Source organism: Schistocerca gregaria, chromosome 7 (assembly GCF_023897955.1).
Source record: "Schistocerca gregaria isolate iqSchGreg1 chromosome 7, iqSchGreg1.2, whole genome shotgun sequence".
In the NCBI taxonomy this organism is placed as follows: Eukaryota; Metazoa; Arthropoda; class Insecta; order Orthoptera; family Acrididae; genus Schistocerca; species Schistocerca gregaria.
Window position 1 is genome coordinate 203,903,220 of NC_064926.1, and position 22,785 is coordinate 203,926,004.

A 22,785-nucleotide genomic window follows, 5' to 3' on the forward strand; every position below is an offset into this window, starting at 1 on the left:
TTAACACGTGGCACAATATGACGGAGGTTACAGATTGCGAAATGAATGTATGAGCAACTTTTTCATCACACAGTCCTCCAACTACACACAAACTTTGTACCATGCATCTGTGACATTAAGTGTGAAATGTGCGGCACATATGCTTAATTTTCTCATGAAAATGCCTTCTACCAGTTGTCCGTAGTTCCTGCAGTGGACCACAAATTGCTAGCATTACTTAGTTTGAACTTAATCAGTTTTGTGCGTTAACTGATCCTGCATCGGTTCCACTTGAGTGTCAGTCTTCTTGTCAGACCTTTTCCATTGCTCGGTGTTTTTCTTGCTCAAGTTTTTGAACTGTTCCTCGTGCTTTTTCGCCCGCTTGTCGTCATTCTTATCCCACTCATCGATCCTCTGTGATAGTTCTCTGATTTGTTCTCATTTCTTCTGTTATATTACATTAAAACTTTGTAAATCATGCTGTTGGAGCTTCAGGATTCGATTCACAATTGACGACAGTCTGCGTGGCTGCATTGTGCCGGTGACTTTAGATGCTGCCGTTGCCTATGAAATCATCACACTATCCACGGCCATGGATTCTGTTCCTATGGTATCTTTGCTGTTCTGCAAGTTAATGTGTTCCTCTTCTACATCTGTTCTGCACTGTGCGTTGTCTCTCTATAATTCCTTAAAATCAACTCGCTGTATGCTTTCCTGTATGCTTCCATGTTCAACCCACTATATACCTTTTCTAAGCTATCAGATAATTATCTTTCAATGTCGCTCATCCTTGCTAGACTTTTCGATCGAGCATGCGTTCCTTTCAGCATTGTTGTTGTGGTCTTCAGTCCTGAGACTGGTTTGATGCAGCTCTCCATGCTACCCTACCCTATGCAAGCTTCTTCATCTCCCAGTGCTTACTCCAACCTACATCCTTCTGAATCTCCTTAGTGTCTTCATCCCATGGTCTCCCTCTACGATTTTTACCCTCCACGCTGCCCTCCAATGCTAAATTTGTGATCCCTTGATGCCTCAGAACATGTCCTACCAACCGGTCCCTTCTTCTTGTCAACTTTAGCCACAAACTCATCCTCTCCCAAATTCTATTCAATACCTCCTCATTACTTATATGATCTACCCATCTAATCTTCAGCATTCTTCGGTAGCACCACATTTCGAAAGCTTCTATTCTCTTCTTATCCAAACTATTTATCGTCCATGTTTCACTTCATACATAGCTACACTCCACACAAATACTTTCAGAAACGACTTCCTGACACCAATTTCCTCTTCTTCAGAAACGCTTTCCTTGCCATTGCCAGTCTACATTTTATATTCTCTCTACTTCGACCATCATCAGTTATTTTTCTCCCCAAATAGCAAAACTCCTTTACTACTTTAAGTGTCTCATTTCCTAATCTAATTCCCTCTGCATCACCCGACTTAATTCGACTACATTCCATTATCCTCGTTTTGCTTTTGTTGATGTTCATCTTATATCTTCCTTTCAAGACACTGTCCATTCCGTTCAACTGCTCTTCCAAGTCCTTTGCTGTCTCTGACAGAACTACAATGTCATTGGTGAACCTCAAAGTTTTTATTTCTTCTCCATGGATTTCAATACCTACTCCGAATTTTTATTTTGTTTCCTTTACTGCTTGCTCATTATACAGATTGAATAACATGCCCTCATGAAATTTACCTTGAATATTCCTAACTATGGAACGCAACCTTCGAATCTCGAGCAATTTCAATAAATCTACGTAGACAATGCAATACTATTCTGCAAAATATGACGACTCTTTCAACACTATAATGACTACTGATTGGTAAATCAGGAGATCGCAAGTAATGCAATCCCACCAGGGTCGCCAATTTTCTATGTGAGATTACTGCTGATATATTGACTTATCTCTGTGGATGTCAATTTTACTGGGCAGTGTTACTGATAATCAACTCTCTCCCCATGGAATCATGTGAATTTATTTACATGTGTCACACAATGGATAACTTAATGAAACGGGCGTAGCTCTGGCATATGTGAATGATGGGTGCTGTAACTCACAAGATGATAGAATATGGCGTTTCATCAAACTATCAAATAAAACAATGTTCACTATAAAACTCTTTTTATTACAATTTGCTGTGGACTACAAGTTAAACACAAGTAAATAAGGTTATGAAATCATTTTGTTCATTGAGCATGAATACAAGTTACAGTGGAATTACAGGAACAGCCCCTTGGCAAGGGTCAGGTAGTAAGGATCATGCATGCACTCACAACCTTGATTATGCACATGTTGAGTTCGAGATTGCTACTGAATTTACTTGAATTAGAAACGTAAAAACCCTGACATCAATCTGAAAGCTCCACATATACTCTATATTTTAACTTGTGAATGCCGCAGTAGATCACCATTCTCAACATTACCAGTGTCTTCAAGTGGTGGCTCTTGCATCTGAATATTGTAAGTCATCTGGCCTGCACTGAAGGCTGCACTCCCTCAGAGTAGAGAATTGAAGTCCCTCGCTCAGCTGACGGATATCTTCGTGAGTCTCGGATGGAAGTGAGCTCCATAGAGCGTCCTCAGCCTGAAGCAGAAATTTTACTTGTGGATGAATATGCACACCAATGACAGTGATCCTTCCGAGTGCCATTCAGTCAGGTTGTTCACCCTTCCACACTCAGTTTAAATACACTCCTGGAAATTGAAATAAGAACACCGTGAATTCATTGCCCCAGGAAGGGGAAACTTTATTGACACATTCCTGGGGTCAGATACATCACATGATCACACTGACAGAACCACAGGCACATAGACACAGGCAACAGAGCATGCACAATGTCGGCACTAGTACAGTGTATATCCACCTTTCGCAGCAATGCAGGCTGCTATTCTCCCATGGAGACGATCGTAGAGATGCTGGATGTAGTCCTGTGGAATGGCTTGCCATGCCATTTCCACCTGGCGCCTCAGTTGGACCAGCGTTCGTGCTGGACGTGCAGACCGCGTGAGACGACGCTTCATCCAGTCCCAAACATGCTCAATGGGGGACAGATCCGGAGATCTTGCTGGCCAGGGTAGTTGACTTACACCTTCTAGAGCACGTTGGGTGGCACGGGATACATGCGGACGTGCATTGTCCTGTTGGAACAACAAGTTCCCTTGCCGGTCTAGGAATGGTAGAACGATGGGTTCGATGACGGTTTGGATGTACCTTGCACTATTCAGTGTCCCCTCGACGATCACCAGAGGTGTACGGCCAGTGTAGGAGATCGCTCCCCACACCTTGATGCCGGGTGTTGGCCCTGTGTACCTCGGTCGTATGCAGTCCTGATTGTGGCGCTCACCTGGACGGCACCAAACACGCATACGACCATCATTGGCACCAAAGCAGAAGCGACTCTCATCGCTGAAGACGACACGTCTCCATTCGTCACTCCATTCACACCTGTCGCGACACCACTGGAGGCGGGCTGCACGATGTTGGGGCGTGAGCGGAAGACGGCCTAACGGTGTGCGGGACCGTAGCCCAGCTTCATGGAGACGGTTGCGAATGGTCCTCGCCGATACCCCAGGAGCAACAGTGTCCCTAATTTGCTGGGAAGTGGCGGTGCGGTCCTCTACGGCACTGCGTTGGATCCTACGGTCTTGGCGTGCATCCGTGCGTCGCTGCGGTCCGGTCCCAGGTCGACGGACACGTGCACCTTCCGCCGACCACTGGCGACAACATCGATGTACTGTGGAGACCTCACGCCCCACGTGTTGAGCAATTCGGCGGTACGTCTACCCGGCCTCCCGCATGCCCACTATACGCCCTCGCTCAAAGTCCGTCAACTGCACATACGGTTCATGTCCACGCTGTCGCGGCATGCTACCAGTGTTAAAGACTGCGATGGAGCTCCGTATGCCACGGCAAACTGGCTGACACTGACGGCGGCGGTGCACAAATGCTGCGCAGCTAGCGCCATTCGACGGCCAACACCGCGGTTCCTGGTGTGTCCGCTGTGCCGTGCGTGTGATCATTGCTTGTACAGCCCTCTCGCAGTGTCCGGAGCAAGTATGGTGGGTCTGACACACCGGTGTCAATGTGTTGTTTTTTCCATTTCCAGGAGTGTATAAATGACCTGTCATGTGAGACTTGAGCGCTGGAGTTCAGAAACAAAGCGGGTCCTGCATGCCACCATCTGTCGTGTTCTGCGTTTTAGACAACCGGGATATCTGAATGTATATTCAGTGGTCTCTTTTCTCCCACTCTATACTTTACAGATATTATCCGATGATAGCAGCTACTTCTATTTCGTAACAGAGTTAAGAACAAACAATACTAACTTAGTTCCAGCCACGGGTCACATGTTATTTAAAAAAATAAAATAAAATAAAATAAGGGTCCGGGGGTCCGATGGTTTCCCGTTGAGAAGGTGCGAGATTTTCTGCTATTTATTGGTAAGAACTTCGTAAAAGGAAACAATATGATTAATAGGTAAATCCCCTACTGGCTTGATATAGGCCTATAAGTGAACAAGTGTACGTAGCTGCGGGGTTGGGTGAAGCAAAGCGCGGTCCCTCCTGCTGCAGGTTCGAGTCCTCCCTCGGGCATGTCTTGTTCTTAGTTAGTTTAAGTAGTGTGTAAGACTAGGGACCGATGACCTCAGCAGTTTGGTCCCTTAGGAATTCACACACATTTGAACATTTGGTGAAGCTGACCAGATAAATCATACCGAGAGTTACAACTATCTTTATTATGTGTAAACGTTTGTTACAGAGCACGTTCTGTCGTGTTAGCTCTATTTATTTGCTTGTGGTATTCCTAATGGACTTCTTGCGGAGCTGAGAACCGTAGTGCTATGGCTGAATGCATCACAAGTGCAGTGAAGAGACTGCTGTGCCGTGCGCAGCTCCAAGGAATGTCAACGACTACAATAAAACATATAGCAATAATGCCAACGTATAATGAATCTTTTTGTAACAGCATTTTGTTTAATTCGTTGAATGTCACAACCTAAACTGGATGTTAAACATAAAGACGAATGCTAATCTCTTGTCTAAAGTATAGTCAGTCAGCTTGTAGTCAAGTCCGGTTGTAGTTCCCTATTGCCGGAATGCTGATTTATAGTGCATTTAAAATTAATTGAGATGTTTGAGCCGTCCGTGGTGGCCGAGCGGTTCTAGGTGCTACGGTCACAGGTTCGAATCCTGCCTAGGGCATGGATGAGTGTGATGTCCTTAGGTTAGTTAAGTTTAAGTAGTTCTAAGTTCTAGGGTTCTGATGACCACAGAAGTTAAGTCCCATAGTGCTCAGAGCCATTAGAACCAATATGTAGCCTATATCTGTGTTCGTCAGCTCTCTGTGTAAAGTGGTATTTTCTGGCGTTGAAGTGTATTGTGAATAAGTGTTTTCTGTTGGCGTTGCATTAATAATAACAGAGCAGCACATCCGAACACGATGTTCGCATTAGAAGTTGTCTACCAAGAACACTTTCACCTGCTGTGAAGATAATGTTATACTATAAAAGGTTCCTCCGCATTTGACAGTAGTAATGGACAAGGCGCATACCACTCTCTTGCGATGGATCAAGCTACAACTATGCAATGGAGTAAAGCAGATGTTTTGCTCTGCGTAGAAAGAAATGTCCATTGCATAAAGTTGAATATGTGGCAGAGTTCAGTTCTTAAAGTGCTGTACAAGTCAAACACTGCGCGCTACCAGATCGACGAACTAGCAAATGCTAAAGAGCATAGTTTGATCAGGCTTTTCCGTAATCTAGCTGATTTCAGTTCGGCAGAGAATGTATGGGCCCTGGAGAAAAGTAATGTGACAAGGAACAACAATAAATTGACGCTCAGTGAGGTTTAAATTCTAACAAAAGAAGCCATTGCAAATGTTACACCATAGGTCGGTCTCGAGTTGTCTGCCATACCAAGAAAGTAGTTGAGAAGACATGGAGGAGAAATAAAGGACTGTGGCGAGTTCTGAGTAATCGGAACTCCTCTTGTTGCCATGTTAAAATCTACTTCATTTGCCAGAACACAGCAGTGTCACTTAACATTCTAATGAAATTGAAAAAGAAACTGCGGCGCAATCCTGAAACAGTATAATTTTAAACTAGCAACTGAGATCAGGACTGGTCAGTAGTTCATGAAAAAGGCCATTCTCAGTTTAAATATCAAGGAGTAACTTCTTTACTTACATCGTTGCAAAACTAACAACGGGCCTCGTTTCACCAGTTATCGATGGTCCTTAAAAATTACATTATTTCATTGAAGAAACATCCGAAGTTGTCTGAATATCGCGGTAGATATGGACGTTCCACATATTAATCTTACGGCCAAATACTGTCCTCCTTGCGTGCTATCGTTTGGTAAACTCTTGTTTCGACATCTTAGACCGTTTATGAGATACGAGGGTTATATGAACATTTCATTCTGGCTTTCATCTACATCTACATCTACATCCGTACTCCGCAAGCCACCTGACGGTGTGTGGCGGAGGGTACCCTGAGTACCTCTATCGGTTCTCCCTTCTATTCCAGTCTCGTATTGTACGTGGAAAGAAGGATTGTCGGTATGCTTCTGTGTGGGCTCTAATCTCTCTGATTTTATCCTCATGGTCTCTTCGCGAGATATACGTAGGAGGGAGCAATATACTGCTTGACTCTTCGGTGAAGGTATGTTCTCGAAACTTTAACAAAAGCCCGTACCGAGCTACTGAGCGTCTCTCCTGCAGAGTCTTCCACTGGAGTTTATCTATCATCTCCGTAACGCTTTCGCAATTACTAAATGATCCTGTAACGAAGCGCGCTGCTCTCCGTTGGATCTTCTCTATCTCTTCTATCAACCCTACCTGGTGCGGATCCCACACTGCTGAGCAGTATTCAAGCATTGGGCGAACAAGCGTACTGTAACCTACTTCCTTTGTTGTAGGATTGCATTTCCTTAGGATTCTTCCAATGAATCTCAGTCTGGCATCTGCTTTACCGACGATCAACTTCATATGATCATTCCATTTTAAATCACTCCTAATGCGTACTCCCAGATAATTTATGGAATTAACTGCTTCCAGTTGCTGACCTGCTATTTTGTAGCTAAATGATAAGGGACCTATCTTTCTATGTATTCGCATCACATTACACTTCGCTACATTGAGATTCAATTGCCATTCCGTGCACCATGCGTCAATTCGCTGCAGATCCTCCTGCATTTCAGTACAATTTTCCATTGTTGCAACCTCTCGATACACCACAGCATCATCTGCAAAAAGCCTCAGTGAACTTCCGATGTCATCCACCAGGTCATTTATGTATATTGTGAATAGCAACGGTCCTATGACACTCCCCTGCGGCACACCTGAAATCACTCTTACTTCGGAAGACTTCTCTCCATTGAGAATGACGTGCTGCGTTCTGTTATCTAGGAACTCCTCAATCCAATCACACAATTGATCTGATAGTCCGTATGCTCTTACTTTGTTCATTAAACGACTGTGTGGAACTGTGTCAAACGCCTTGCGGAAGTCAAGAAACACGGCATCTACCTGTGAACCCGTGTCTAAGGCCCTCTGAGTCTCGTGGACGAATAGCGCGAGCTGGGTTTCACACGATCGTCTTTTTCGAAACCCATGCTGATTCCTACAGAGTAGATTTCTAGTCTCCAGAAAAGACATTATACTCGAACATAATACGTGTTCCAAAATTCTACAACTGATCGACGTTAGAGATATAGGTCTATAGTTCTGCACATCTGTTCGACGTCCCTTCTTGAGAACGGGGATGACCTGTGCCCTTTTCCAATCCTTTGGAACGCTTCGCTCTTCTAGAGACCTACGGTACACCGCTGCAAGAAGGGGGGCAAGTTCCTTCGCGTACTCTGTGTAAAATCGAACTGGTATCCCATCAGGACCAGCGGCCTTTCCTCTTTTGAGTGATTTTAATTGTTTCTCTATCCCTCTGTCGTCTACTTCGATATCTACCATTTTGTCAACTGTGCGACAATCTAGAGAAGGAAGCACGGTGCAGTCTTCCTCTGTGAAACAGCTTTGGAAGAAGACATTTAGTAATTCGGCCTTTAGTCTGTCATCCTCTGTTTCAGTACCATTTTGGTCACAGAGTGTCTGGACATTTTGTTTTGATCCACCTACCGCTTTGACATAGGACCAAAATTTCTTAGGATTTTCTGCCAAGTCAGTACATAGAACTTTACTTTCGAATTCATTGAAAGCCTCTCGCATAGCCCTCCTCACACTACATTTCGCTTCGCGTAATTTTTGTTTGTCTGCAAGGCTTTGGCTATGTTTATGTTTGCTGTGAAGTTCCCTTTGCTTCCGCAGCAGTTTTCTAACTCGGTTGTTGTACCACGGTGGCTCTTTTCCATCTCTTACGATCTTGCTTGGCACATACTCATCTAACGCATATTGTACCATGGTTTTGAACTTCGTCCACTGATGCTCAACACTATCTGTACTTGAGACAAAACTTGTGTGTTGAGCCATCAAGTACTCTGAAATCTGCTTTTTGTCACTTTTGCTAAACAGAAAAATCTTCCTACCTTTTTTAATATTTCTATTTACGGCTGAAATCATCGATGCAATAACCGCTTTATGATCGCTGATTCCCTGTTCTGCATTAACTGATTCAAATAGTTCGGGTCTGTTTGTCACCAGAAGGTCTAATATGTTATCGCCACGAGTCGGTTCTCTGTTTAATTGCTCAAGGTAGTTTTCAGATAAAGCACTTAAAAATATTTCACTGGATTCTTTGTCCCTGCCACCCGTTATGAACGTTTGAGTCTCCCAGTCTATATCCGGCAAATTAAAATCTCCACCCAGAACTATAACATGGTGGGGAAATCTACTCGAAATATTTTCCAAATTATTCTTCAGGTGCTGAGCCACAACAGCTGCTGAGCCCGGGGGCCTATAGAGACATCCAATTACCATGTCTGAGCCTGCTTTAACCGTGACCTTCACCCAGATCATTTCACAATTCGAATCTCCGTCAATTTCCTTCGATACTATTGCACTTCTTATCGCTATAAACACGCCTCCCCCTTCACTGTCCAGCCTATCTCTGCGGTATACATTCCAATCAGAGTTTAGGATTTCATTACTGTTTACGTCTGGTTTCAGCCAACTTTCTGTTCCTAGTACTATATGGGCGTTGTGACCGTTTATTAATGAGAGCAGTTCTGGGACCTTTCTATAGACGCTCCTGCAGTTTACTATTAGCACATTAATATTGTTATTCCTTGTTGCATTTTGCCTACTCCTGCCTTGCCGCGTCTCAGGAGGCGTCTTGTCGGGCCTAGGGAGGGAATTCTCTAACCTAAAAAAACCCCATGTGCACTCCACACGTACTCCGCTACCCTCGTAGCCGCTTCCGGCGTGTAGTGCACGCCTGACCTATTCAGGGGGACCCTACATTTCTCCACCCGATAGCGGAGGTCGAGAAATTTGCACCCCAGCTCTCCGCAGAATCGTCTGAGCCTCTGGTTTAATCCTTCCACTCGGCTCCAAACCAGAGGACCGCGATCGGTTCTGGGAACGATACTACAAATAGTTAGCTCTGATTCCACCCCGCGAGCGAGGCTTTCCGCCTTCACCAACTCCGCCAACCGCCTGTACGAACTGAGGATGACCTCTGAACCCAGACGGCAGGAGTCATTGGTGCCGACATGAGCAACAATTTGCAGTCGGGTGCACCCAGTGCTCTCTATCGCGGCCGGTAGTGCCTCCTCCACATCTCGGATGAGACCCCCCGGCAAGCAGACAGAGTGAACACTGGCCTTCTTCCCCGACCTTTCCGCTATTTCCCTAAGGGGCTCCATCACCCGCCTAACGTTGGAGCTCCCAATAACTAATAAACCCCTCCCCCCGTGTGCCTGCTCGGACCTTGCTGAAGGAGCAGCCACATGTCCACTCACAGGCAGAGCGGGCGATGCCACACGGCCAGCCTCCACATTGACCCTCCGCCTCGTGCGCCGCGAACGCCGCTGAACCCGCCACTCCCCTTGGGGAGAGGGTGGCCCAACCGCGCCCGGTACCCGCGAAGATGTCTCGACAGCAGGGACAGTGGGTGAAGCATCTAACACCTGGGGTGCACCATGCGACGCACCAGACTCCCCACTGCCGCTACACTCCGAGGCAGCAGCCTGAAGACGGCTGACCGCGGCCATCAACACGCTCAGCTGTTCGCGAAGAGTGGCCAGCTCCTCCTGCGTCCGTACACAGCAGCCACACATCCTAGCCATCCTAAGAAATCAATTTACTATAGAGTGTTAATCAGCTTTTAACTAGACTGCTAATTCACTAAAGGCGGTTGATTATTGACTAAACTGTGATTGCTAACCACTTCTTGTAGAAACAAGGAAAATAGCACTACCTGTCTCTGGACGGTATTGAAAACAAACACTAGCACTACTAGCACTACGGCTGACTAAAGGGACTCTCTGACTGTATTTAAAACAAACACGAGATCTATGGAACACTTAATAGCACTCTACTATTAAAGCTTCCTAAAAGCAAAAACACGCAGAAGAAGAAGTGACAAGTAAGAAAAATACAGATAATACTTAGATTAAGGTAGCTCGCTGCACAGCAGCACGGTGCATGCATCGCTCAGAACATGCTGGCAACTATGCTCCCTCCACTCGCTCCGTACTGAACTGTCAAAAGTCGCAACTAATTTTAAACTCACTGTAGTGGACTTCGGCGTCGAATCTAGATTTAAGGAGATTTCATCTAGCCGGGAGTTTGAGGAATACCACAGGGCAAATGTGCAGTTTTATGGTAACACACATATCGACCAAACTCTCGCGCCATCTCACTCTGCTTCCGAGATTTATATTGCTTCGGGTCTAGCGTTTCCCAGAATACTGGCTTGTTGCAGAGGGACGGGGTGCCGCGATATTGCTATCCCTTGCTGTCTGCTCGAGGCGGATCTCTTCAGCGCCAGCAGACTGTCCTTGCTAAAACACAGTACAATGGACTTCCGTCGTTTATGACACAACACGGACAGTGCTTCTGTGGTGGAACTTTCTATCTGCACTCCTGCCTCCCATGGTAGCGTTTGTCCTTTGAAAAGGCGTATGGTCCCTCTTAATGCCTGAACGCTAGCTGTCTACCCTGCTCAACTGGCTTCTGCTCAACCTACACTACATAAGACGCCCAACTACATTTAGACAGCTCACAAGTAAAAGAATTTAATATGGAAAAATAGCAACTGTATGCGACAATACTGACATTAACTTCAATCACACTTATACTCTCGTTTCTAGCATGGGTTTAATTTAGATTTGCTAGACTTACGATCACGTAACAAGGTGTTTTCTGAATTGGGGGAGCTCCAAATGCCAGAAATCTGAGTTGAAGCCAGAGGCTCAGCTAGGTTGCGGGAACCTGGGCAAAGCTCCGGGGTCCACGGCGACTTCGGGCGCCTGGTTTCCAAAAAAAGAAAGAAAGAGAGAAGAGGAAAGACATAAGGAAAAATGAAAGTGGAAGGAAAAGCTTGTAAAACTGAGAAGTTTGCTGAAGACTTTCAAGTATTTGCCTCCTTCAAGCACGTCAGCGATCAGTCTACGTTAGGACACAAACATCAAATACAGAACGAAAAGTCCTGGGTGTGAGCAAATGTTGCGGTGAAGGATGTGGCGGAGCATACGTCATGAGTGTGAAAGAGAGCTGTCCTGTTTGCCATGACGATTTTCGAGAAATTTTGGCCATAAATTTGAGTGAAGTTGCGAATTTGATAAATGTAATTAACATCTGTCATATCGATATAATCATATTCCTTGTAAGACTGTGTTTGAGACAAGCGATATGAGAGAGTTAACTTTGTTTTGCCAGAGTAAGTCAGAGAGTAGGAGTAGAGAGACTGTTAGTCTGACAGTTTAAAAGGGCAGGAAGACGGCCTGCTGTGTAGTGGAGGTAGCGTTATTTAAAAAGGATTTTGTAATAAAATGTCTTGAGGAAAGATATTGAGCAAATGAGACTACAGTAATGGAAGAATGATAAAAGCCAAATTTTAATGTAATCCAGCTTTTTATGTTTGTAGCCTCTCATTGTTAGAATATTGTGTATGGTTGAAGTATGCTATAGAAGTTTTGTAATGAAGCATACGGTCAGGTCTTGAAACAAGTGTCGAGAGAGGCAATTGTTCACGGGAGAGTTATTAAGAAATATTTTGCTAACTTGTCCAGGTGTGAGAACTTTATGAAAAGGTGTGTTGTTGCTATGGATTAATGAAGCACAGTAAAAGTTGGAGTCTTTCTTCTCATTTGCCAGTCGTTAAGATCAGTTTCCAGTTTTCATTTTTACTCTCATAACTCTGTCTGCACACTCGCATTGCATCTCGTGAGTTGTGTACTGAGAAGCATTTATGAAAACTGGTAAGATACTGTCTTGCATTGCACATGGCAAGTACGGCAAATGAAATTTGATTTTTGACAGCCACATTATTACTCCTAAGATCAACCAGTAGCAGGGCAGACAAGCGTTTCATACCCATATTTTTACAATTTTTCCCATATTTTCCACACTTCCCATATTTTCTAAATTTTTTACGTATTTTCCATTTTCCATATTTTTATCCCTATTTCATGTGTAAATGCAAAAGAACATATGCTCTTATTGTACACCCCATCAAGTATTTTTGTCATCAAAAAATTATTTGCTTGCCTCTGCCCATCCAGAGTTTCTACAAACTACAGTTCTTCCTATTGTCAACCTTCACAATACTAAATACAAAAGCCAATTCTTACACATGTTAAAACACACATGGATTGGTGCAGAGGTGGAGTGTTGACTTTAGCCATACCTTAAATACAAATTTATGCCCACTGATTCTTAAAAATATCACTCATTGACCACGTAAAAATGATGACGTCCATTTATACTTTCTTGAATATTAATAACAGAGAATACAATCCAGCTATGACTGTCAAACAGTATATTTTCTACACATACAAGATGGAAATAATGTTCAGAATATTATCAAAGCTTAGACCCAGCATGTGTGTATATAACAGATGGAAGCAATCATGTTCAAGAAACTGAGTTATTACAAACACACACATAGCTCAGGTACACTATTTTGTGCGTCAGTTTCTCATGGGTGGTGCCCACTCCCTATTTCCCTAGACCTTTCATGATTGGATCTAATTCTGGATGCTGGCCCAGACATAATGCTGGTGGATCCACATTTGTACACTACACCAGACCCTATATGGATGGATATACCACAGAGAAAATCCCAGGTGTAATATAGGTGGATCCATGCCAAGCAATATCCTGGACTTATAGCCTGTGGAGCCACCCAGAACAATACCCCATACCAAACATGAGTGGGTCTACCTTCTGGCACTATCATGGACACAATGCGTGAGGATCCACATTTGGACTCCACCCCAGATTTAATGCGGATGAATCTTTTGGATAATGTTATGTTAATCCCCATATTCTGTATAGGAGATACGCATTCAGATTTCGTTGAAGATGTCTAAAGTTGCAGTCTACTATCCATATCACACCACTGTGTGGCTGTCCAGTGATGTGATCAGCTGGCTGCATTTTCTACCTGGCAGTCAACAAGTGCCTGTCTGTCTGTGTGTTTTGGTTTGATATTTGTTATTTACCATCATGCATTATTATTATTTTAAATGAACAAAGTAAAACTCTTGTTACGCAGTGGAACTGCTCGACATTAAAATGAGTCTTCTAATGGAATATTGAAACAGCTTCGTGTAGACGATACTGTATTATGTGTAAACGGTACCAGCAACAGCAGGGGTCATCCAGCACCCCCACGCAGAGTAAAATGTTTAAGAAGACATGTAAGAACAAATAACTTACCATATCACGACACTTAAACGGGTAAATTATTGCTACATAGGGAATCGACATCACTCCTACATTATCAACCTTCGTCGGTGTTGAAAGTGTGTATAATTTCATGTCATTAAAGCGTTTTTATAAGCACTATGAAACTTGATCCTGACAAGTATATCAAACACATGTGAGACACTTGAATAACTAATAAATTTTCCAGTCCGTTATTTAACGATAAGTACCGAATCGTACCAAGTCTACATTAGTAGTGTATTACATTCCTATAAGACACGTAAATAAATACAGAAAATTCGAGTACGTACGCTCACAACACATCGCTAGATGTACAGCGTATGCAACTACTACCATTAGCATGAAAAATGACATCATATTATTATAAAAACTGTAGAAACACAGTTCAGGCATCGTCTACAGCACACCCCTGTAAGACAGGACTGCAACCCAGAAAATCTGTGTTATGCTCACGTATGTTTCCATTGCTCAGCTGGGTGACTGTCCATTCTTCTTAAGCAAAATCAGGGGCGTATGTATATTGTAATGTTAATGGAAAATCTGACGGTGACAAGAGGCAGTACCAAAACAGCTATACTGAATGTAGTATTGTAGACTCTCTCTCAGTGGAATTCTGTGTTGTGCATCGGTTGGTCTGCTAGAGGACCAACTCTTCCATGTATTAAAATTACATTTCAAGATCTGTAGGTATATATATAATGATTCAGCACCCCCTATCACTGTCGTTTTATGCAGACCGTAATTCATAATGTGGCCTTCAAAAAAACATGCAAGGTTTTCATATTCTCTCGCTTGCTACATAGAGTAAGTCCAATAGAAAAAAAATCAACGGGAACTTTTGTAGGAAACTCGGTGTAATTAAAGTTTGTACTGGTACATGTTTAAGATAGAGGCCGTAGTTTTCGAGTTATTAAATAAAAACGTACGAAAGTGACCAGATGTACGCACATTCAGCCTCTACCGGCCAGGATTTATGGTATTGTTGTTCATGGAACTCCCTTCTACCACTGCACAAAAATTTGCGACTGCATAAGTTATTTCCCACATTCGAACATTTTTGGTCTTCATTGACTGTCCATATTACGCCAGCGACATAGTTGAGCAGTCAAAAATAGTAAAACTGGCGGTTTTGTAAATTGCAGCTTGCTGTTACGCGAATTTTAACAGCATAAAATAAACAATTATGTCGTTGTATTCATCAGGACTTCTGACAACGAAACTACTGTGCTTGTAAGGATTAAGTCGTTAAGTCTGGATCGAATTGTCAACGTAATTAGCTTTAGCGGATGTTTACAACAGTAGCTTTTCTTTCATTGCCCTCAATACACGTTTGAATTAATAGTGTTAACGAAATAGCCGACTATGTTGGTGGTGTAACATCCCAATTACTAGGGACCGAAAAAAGGTCGAATATCGGGAATAGTTGGTGTAGTCGCAGATTTTTGTAGAGAGGTAGGAGGGAGTGCCATGAACAGCACACTAGAAATCTTGACCGCGTAAGGGATGAGTGTGGAGGGTGGAGGTGTATTGAAGGTCACTTTTGTACGTTTGTATTGAGTAAATTAAAAATTGTGGCGTGCAGCGAACACGCCACCCAGAACAAAATTTAACTGCATTAAATATCCTACTGAAAGGTCTCGTTTATTTTTCCGTAGGACCAATATTTTGCACGTAGCGGGCGAGAGAATATGAAAATCTCGCGCTGGTTTTGGACGTCGAGGTGTTATAATGAAAACTGCACGTTGTATTTCAATGACATCGTTCCTTACATTGATACTCAGGTGTAACAGATAATTAACGGCAATTCAGTTTCAACATACCTATATAGTGACCACCAGGACAACAAGCAAGACACTCCTGCATAATATACAAGGACAGGAATTTATTTGATTTGGAGCACATTCCCAACTGGGAAACGCCTTTACGTGCCTCCAACTGTCTGCAACTAAAGAGTTTCACATTGATGGGCGTGGGAGATGGATTAAAAAATGTAAATAAATTAAAGCATTTATTTGTTGAGGATCGCATATAACTGTAGCTCCAACAATAGGCACTCCACACAAGGGAAATATCCCAAAATTAAGCAATTAATATAACAATAGCAAGCTAAACCCAGTTTATCACTGATTCGCATAAAATACATACATAAAGGATACGGAAATTGCGAAGAACACTTCTGTATAACACATTACATCTGTAAGTGATAATATTATGGCAGTTTATGGCCAGTGAAAGAAAATCACCTTCCAGACTCTCTTTACTACCCGCAGTAAACTTTGCAGATCACAGAATCAACATAAAAACAGCGCAAGTGAGGTACACATTCCTGCAGCTTAAGCAGTAATAATTAACATATTTCATCAGCACCTTTCTTGAAGGGCCCCTGCACGATCTGTCGTCAATAGTATTCGAAATTATCACAAGACTACTTCATAAAATAATTTAAATAATATTATTTGATTACGCGTCCAGGCAACATCAAGACGTTACTATCTTCTACAGGGTTGTCTCAGAACGCGTATATCTCCACTCAAGTGGTGTGGCTAAGAGCCATCTCTCTCCGGCGTCCATCTGCCGACAAGTCATGTTGACCACGCACTAGCCCTTCGCACATAATAACAATTCACGTTTCCACCACAGAGAGCCACCTGGGGTCTCAGCTATGGGAAACAAGCTTTCATGTCCACCAAATGCTAGTCGTTTCTCCAATTATTGTAAAGATTTCGTCTATGTTGTGTATGGGAGCGTTATCTGTTTCGAGCTATGAAACCTGTCGGCAATTTAGTGGTCGCTGCTTTTCAGCGTATGCTCGTAACAGTGTCCCATTTCCTATTCTCTGCATTATCTGATTTAATTCTAACCACTCAATTGTCTTTGACTTTCTTTTGTATATATTCATCACAAAACAGCTTTGCAACACACAATCTAATTTCAACCAACTGATTTTCCAAACCAGTGTATTCTGTGACAAAATTATAATGCAATCCATAACTTTCAAGTTTTAATTTCTTCTGCCAGATGTCGGCAGATAAATACGATACATGTTGTTCTGAACTACAGTGCAAAGTTCCTTTGTACATGCACGCATACCCAAAGGAACATGCACTGTGGCGACTAAAGCTGTTATGAAATACATTGAATCTATTCGCAGTTACCCATATGTCCAATTGTAGAATAGAATAACGACAGTGAGAACTTGTGTCGGACTGGGACTGGAATCCAGATTTCTCGCTTATCACGAGCGGTCGCCTTACCTACTAGTACATCCATTATTTGTATTCTTGTACAGGTAAGATATTTTACTTCAAAGTCGCTTTACCAGGTAAATACGATATTGCAGTGCCCTTGTTATTCTGAACTACGATGCAAGGTTCCTTTGCACATGCATGCATGAACTTTACACCATGATTCAGAATAACACAGGCACTGCAATATCGTACAAAAAATAAAATCTAATTTTAAAATGTATTACTAAAATTTATAAAATTTCTCAAGATATTCTGCGCAGAATTAACCAGAGGAGTCATTCAGATAAGAAAAACACGTCACTGCTCTGTCGCTCCTAATGATAATTGTTGAAATACGTGTACTAAATTGATTGGTTTTCTATTCGTCGTATCTGTGAGACCATGAATGGCTGTACTGACACGAATGTGTAAATGATGAGTTTAGTTTCTTTATTATAGCCAGTTCTATTGTTTGGATTTAGTGCCCAATTCTAAGTGGTTTCAACAGCTTTGCTCCGATATCCGGTGTTGTGACCAGCGTTCACATTTAGATTAAATATATTGTACGAGGGCTGTTCGGAAGGTAAGGAACGGTAGGTCGAGAAATGGAAACCACAGTGAAAATCAGAACTGTTTTATTTGCATCAGTTAGCTACAAATTCCAGCTACTTGTCTCCATTGTCACCGATCCGACTTAGACGTTTGTCGTAGCGTTGTACCAACTTTCCAATACCCTTCTTATAGAAGGCAGCCGCCAGTGCTTTGCACCAATTCTCTACGCTTGCCTACAGCTCGTTGTCAGTGCCAAAATGTTGTCTTCCTATCCAGCGGTTCATGTGAGCAGAGATGAAACTCATAGGGAGACAATTAGGGTTGTGTTGTGGGTAATCAAACATTTACAATTGAAAACGATGCAGGAGCCTATTCATTGCCCTGCAGAATGCGGCTGAGAATTCTGCTGTAGAAGAAAACACACGACAGTTATGTAATGTTGGCTGCATAGCTTCAGGAGAAATTTCTCACCAGGCCTCATACTTGGCATGAGACACTATTGTTCTAGGTATCTTTATGTGCTCCCTGTGTCCTCAGAACTAAAAAGAACGGGGTAACGCGATCGACGGCCATACTAGAGACACTGCCCAACACATCTGTGCAAAACTTCATCGGATTTTCACTGTGGTTTCCATGACCGATCGTTTCTTACTTTCCAATAACACTCGTACATTCCTGTCCGTAAAAGTTTTAATTGTAATGCCCCAGTTTTTTTATATTAATTTCGGAAGGGGGGTGGGGATTTAATTTTAGGTGTGCGCTAATCAGTGCCGACCGGTTATCATGTGCTAATGTGCTACAGCTGACAGGAAACACCGCACAAAAATTATGCCATTTCTTTTCAAATGCCAGCCGGAAATTACAGTAAAATTACGACATTTCGCTTTCAATGTGAAATGGAAATCACATTAAAATTACGTTATTTCTCATCCAACTCGTGCCGGTACGCAAATGAAGTGGACGAAAAAGTGTTTTGTAGCGCTCTTTGCACGGTCACTAGAATCCAGTGTCGAGAGCTGAAATGACGATCAGCCGCTGTAGGTTCAACTCAGAGAAGGAACTCAGCTGTCTGTTTTCTATTGAAAATATTCTGTTGTGACGTCATTCCTTCCACCACTACGAGTGCTACATGACACACAGCAACAGATCCTAAGAAACTGCGAGTTGCAGATTGTGCAAATGTGAAGTATGACAGTTTTTAAAAGAAAGATTGCAATGACAACACTGTGGGCGAGTGGTGTAAAACGCAGGCTGCTAATTTACGGACCGAGATTCGTTTCTCTCTGATACAAACATTCTTTTTCATTTCATTTTATTCCTTGCAATGTTAAATTATTAATTACAAAGTTTAAATATATTTAAACAGATTAATTTATATAAATAAAATTAATATATTCAATTTAGTTACGATTACTACCATGGTAAGTTAAGAGGCTATAGGCTACCACATTTAACAGAATGGCATAACTATATGTGAGCAGTGGTGTTAATTCTGCTCCATACATTTCATGTACCTTATTTGGTTGATCCTCCCTGCGACCAGTCGTATATTCAATTATTAATAATAGTGTGCCCTTTCGAGCAGTAATATAAACGTGAAAGTGTGTCACTACTCCGCAGATACGTTTCATTTTGACACACAAGTTGTGACGACAGCTCCGCACAGTTATTCTCTCTTTCTAGTCGTTTAGTCGGTTCCAGCTTTGCGTGACTTCTTGAACTCAAGCACACGAATGTCCTCTGCCTTGTACTTTCTATCGCAGCACTCAACACTTCATGCGAATAAAGAGCTAGTTGTATTTCACAGGAACGATGTTTTCTAAACACATGTTGACTGTGTGTCAATAGACCGTTTTCTTCGAGGTAATTCATAATGTTCGAGCACAATAATTGTTCGAAAATCCTGCTGTATATCGACGTTAACGATATGGGCCTGTAATTTAGTGGATTACTCCTATTACCTTTCTTGAATATTGGAGTGACCTGTACAACTTTCCAGTCTTTGGGTACGGATCTTTCGTCGAGCGAACAGTTGTATATGATTGTTAAGTATGAAACTAATTCATCAGCATACTCCAAAAGGAACCTAATTAGTTGTAGTTGTTGTCGTCTCAGTCTTGAGACTGGTTTGATGCAGCTCTTTATGCTACTCTGTCCTGTGCAAGCTTCTTCATCTCCCAGTACTTACTGCAACCTACATCTTTCTGAATCTGCTTACTGTATTCATCTCTTGGTCTCCCTCTACAATTTTTACCCACCATGCTGCCCTCCAATGCTAAATTTGTGATCCCTTGATGCCTCTGAACATGTCCTACCTACCGGTCCCTTCTTCTTGTCAAGTTGTGCCACAAACTGCTCTTCTCCCCAATTCTATTCATTTAACCATACAGTAAATCTGCATACCCTCGGGAAAAATTACGGCTGTAGTTTCCCCTTGCTTTCAACTGTACGCAGTACCAGCACAGCAAGGCCGTTTTGGTTAGTGTTACAAGGCCAGATCAGTCAATCATCCAGACTGTTGCCCCTGCAACTACTAAAAAGGCTACTGTCCCTGTTCAGGAACCACATGTTTGTCTGGCCTCTCAACAGATACCCCTTCATTGTGGTTGCACCTACGGCACAGCCATCTGTATCGCTGAGGCACGCAAGCCTCCCCACCAACGGCAAGGTCCATGGTTCATGGGGGGGACCTAATTGGTATACAGATAAAATTGTAAGTGGTGTAATCTGGTCTGTGTTGTTACTGGTCTGGAACGAGATTTGTGCAGCATGCTGAGAGAACGTTTGGAGAACTGCAGCGGGATGGTACGGAATTTGTGGTAGGAGGTGGGGGAAGCGCGAGGGAGGCGGGAGCAGGTCGGTAAGTAAATGAAGGCCATTAGTGGAGCCGCGCGGCCGCCACCTAATTGGCCCATCCATCCGTGCTCGGCCAGGGGAAGCCCCGATCTTGAGGGGGGGGGGGGGGGGGAGGGAGGAGCACTCGCAGCACGGCTCACTACGCTTCCTACACTCTTAAGACAACTACTGTGTCTGATATGCGTTCCACTATCTGTCACTCCGTGGCAAGTTTACTGGAAGATGGAAGAGTAATCAAGAAGACGCAAAACAACAATGAACAAGCACGAAACTTATGGCAGATGCTCTATGAATGTGTGGGTTTTATTCTGTCAAGTTGTGCAATGGATTGCTCCAACAAGTACCCTTTGGCTCCTGCAAGAAAAAATTTCCACCTCACACTACTACAGAAGTCAGACAGACGCTCCTAATGAACCAACAAGAACTGCTTGATAAACATTCAGCAGCAAATATTTTATGGAGTCGCCCGCTGTAAGGAAAAGACACAGAAATATTCTATATATTCTTACATAACTAGTGGAATGGTTGGGTATGGGAGTATTGCCAGTTAGTGTAAGAAAAACATTAAACGAACGAAAAATATTATTTATTACAAGAAATACTGAGAAATCAAGTAAAACTTTTTCTTATAAAATAATAATAAATTTCCAGGTTCTTTCTGGAGCAGTAGATTACCTCTTATGGATAGGAATGCTATTATTTTACAAAGTATGGAAAGGTTCTTTTCTCCCTTTTCTTTAAGAATGTTATTTAGTCGGCAGAATGGCTGAGAGCCCCACCTACACAACTTGAATAACATTTCTAGGTACAGTCAAGGCTGTCATGTGAGAAATGTAATGGAGTGTACTGTTATGGAGGACAGATGTGGCTCGCATATGCTGTAGCACACAATACCGTGAGCGGCAACGACTGTTGCCTACGTTGCTCACAGCTGACAAATAATACAACTATCTCTATCCGTCTGGATTGACACTCGCCAATCAAACTCTCCCTATGCCTTGATGAAGTCAAGGACTCCTAACCGCCCCTAGTCTAACTGCTGGCGTGGTACACCGGTGAGATAACCAGTCCATCTAGATGTCACTCAATACTCGCTCGCATGTGTTTAACTAGTACTCTGTCCGTGTCCACACTGCACAATAAGTGTGGCAGCCAACACAGGGAACAATGATTAATTGCAAGGGACTCAATATAGATTATCACTCTGATTCGCTAACGACAGAGGTTCTCTCCCAGTGAAGTACTGAGGAGAGACTTTGTTCCTCGCTCTTTGCTTACACATAAGAGCGCACTCACTTTCGTTACGTGTTCCCGCTCCAAGAGCGACAATGGAATGGCCTCTTTTTTTGGAAAAGTTGCAAGGGTATATCATTTGCTCTCTTCCTTTACTACTCTGGCTGCTTGCGTCAGAAATATTCCGCCAATCAGCATTGCTCTTTTAAACGGGAGAATGACGTTTCCTTTTAGTCGACTAATGCGGGAATCTGTAGCATCACCCTTAGGTGTATATTGTCCTCCTGTGAGAACTCTGTAACTACGCAGTTGGTCCGTGAAAGAATGCGCCTTCTGGGCACTCCCAGACAATGTAGCGGAATTTGCTTTTAAGTTGAACACGGGGTCGTTATCCCTCCGCTTCGGCAAAAGTTGTCTTCTCTCTGGGTGGTCGCTTCGGCCGAAGTAGGTATGTTGTTGACCCAGCTCTCTGAAGCGACTGTCTTCCCAGTGGGCTGGTTTCATCTTAGAACGAAATTTGCTGTGGCTGTGATGTTGTGTACGCCAGCCTCGACTATTTTCAACCTCAGTGTGCACTTGCGATTTACTTATTAGATTTGCATATTGCTTACACGAATTCATACAAAATTGACTGTACCTTATCGAGTTTGGGTTGAATGAAGCATCTTGATGTGCAGAATACGATTGTGAAGACGGAACATGTAAGAAATGAAGGTCAGGAGACCACACCACCTTTCAATGCTCTTCTAGACGGTACACAGGAATTCTAGCAACATGGCAACATCACAATTTAGTATTCTAGCAACTGAGTTGAGCCAGAGAAAAGTTTCTACCCAATGCTTGAATGCTGATGTACAAACGCCTAGTCATTGCAATTGTGGTGAGTCAGAGGTCTGAGCTTGGCCAAACTTACTTATGTCAATCGCTGTTAATGGAATAGGAGTTAGATTGAGCTGGAGTTGAAATCAGAGTTTAAAAAAAGGTGAAGTCGATATTTCCCACAGTCTGAAAATCTTTTATAGTTCAGTTCAATGTAAAACAAATGATTACCATTACAGACAATTTCATAGAGTGTCACAGGAGT